At 39.0% G+C, this 1,345-nt stretch overlaps 1 protein-coding gene across 1 annotated transcript in view; it reads left to right on the forward strand.

The window, feature by feature from the left end:
- The window catches only part of LOC137654544 (glycerophosphocholine cholinephosphodiesterase ENPP6-like), a 63,871-nt gene extending 62,960 nt beyond the window's left edge, over positions 1-911 (forward strand). The window contains exon 10 of the mRNA XM_068388270.1: positions 1-911. This exon is cut by the window's left edge and continues 1,152 nt beyond it. The gene's annotated coding sequence lies outside the window, so the exon portion shown is untranslated.
- The last annotated feature ends 434 nt before the right edge of the window (positions 912-1,345 follow it).

Genomic DNA, 1,345 nt, shown 5'->3' on the forward strand with positions numbered 1-1,345 from the left:
GGTTGTTTTTCTTTACTGGTTTGAATGATTTTTGGTCACAATTGGGTGTTTTTTCTTACTGGTTTGAGTGATTGTGGGATACAATGAGGTGTTTTTCCCTACTGGTTTGATTGTGGGACACAATGGGGTGTTTTCCTTACGGGGTTTGTCAGTCAAATTGACTTAAGGTGCGTCCACACGGTCGAACAGTGTCCGTCGAACACAATTGTTACCAGTTACCATTGTGAAAGAAGCGTTAATGACGTCAATAACAAGCACCAAGTGGTGTGTCGGACAGTGCCTGTGTTCGTAGAGTCCGAGCTTCAGACACTCTCCGGAGGCGGAGTGGCAGTCCTCTATGGACGGAATTCTACTTGTTTACCGGATCAACTTAACTTTTAGAAGATTAGGTATCACCTTCCTGGTAAACATGACTAGTTGTAATCCACTTACGGAGGAAAGCTGATTTCGAGATAGAGGAGAGGCTCAGTTGCTAATCGAACAGTACTGGCAGAACCCATGCTTATAAAACATTGAAGCAAATGTTTACAAAGATAGAAATAAACGTGTAGCAGCAATAAATAAAATAAGGTAAGAACTTCCGAGAAGTGGAATGTCTAACTGGCTTACAAGTCGAAAAGAATGTGGAATCCATAATGGGTCATTACAAGGAAAAGCTACGCAAATTGGATGCATAAAAAAATTCGGAGGTTGGTACAGAAGACATTTGCACAACCAAATTATGGTGTTTTGATGTACGAGTATAGCATAACAGAATCTGTTTTGATTATGGATACCGAAGTCTCATTTGCTCGAAGAAGTATTTGATCGTGAGAAAAATACGCAATTCTCTCTCTCTCTCTCTCTCTCTCTCTCTCTCTCTCTCTCTCTCTCTCTCTCTCTCTCTCTCTCTCTCTCTCTCTCTCTCTCTCTCTCTCTCTCTCTACGAAAACAAGGGAAACTAATTTTTAACATTTTATCTCTATCACTGAAACACTTTGGATTTAGTTAACAACACATAATCCGAAGTATGACCAGTCTCAAACATTAGTTATTTCTTGGAATAATATAGGCTATATATTGAACGTCAATAACAATAACATCTTAAGTTCACTGACAGGTTATTTTAAGCCAGGCATATGTGATTCTGTAATTCCTCCAGCCGTGCTTCTGGAAAAATGCTTCCTCTCATACATGTTTCCTGTTCACCTATAAAAGGATTTAATTTCTCCGATAAAATGTATAAAGCGTTTGAGCCCATCAGTATATAGTTTTTAAAGTCTGATTCATAATCAATTTGAGTTTCCCTTAAAATGGATGAATGGCTTCTCTTTTCACTCCGTCTTTGCAACTAGTCCTTCCATGT

This window comes from Palaemon carinicauda, chromosome 15, assembly GCF_036898095.1.
Source record: "Palaemon carinicauda isolate YSFRI2023 chromosome 15, ASM3689809v2, whole genome shotgun sequence".
In the NCBI taxonomy this organism is placed as follows: domain Eukaryota; kingdom Metazoa; phylum Arthropoda; class Malacostraca; order Decapoda; family Palaemonidae; genus Palaemon; species Palaemon carinicauda.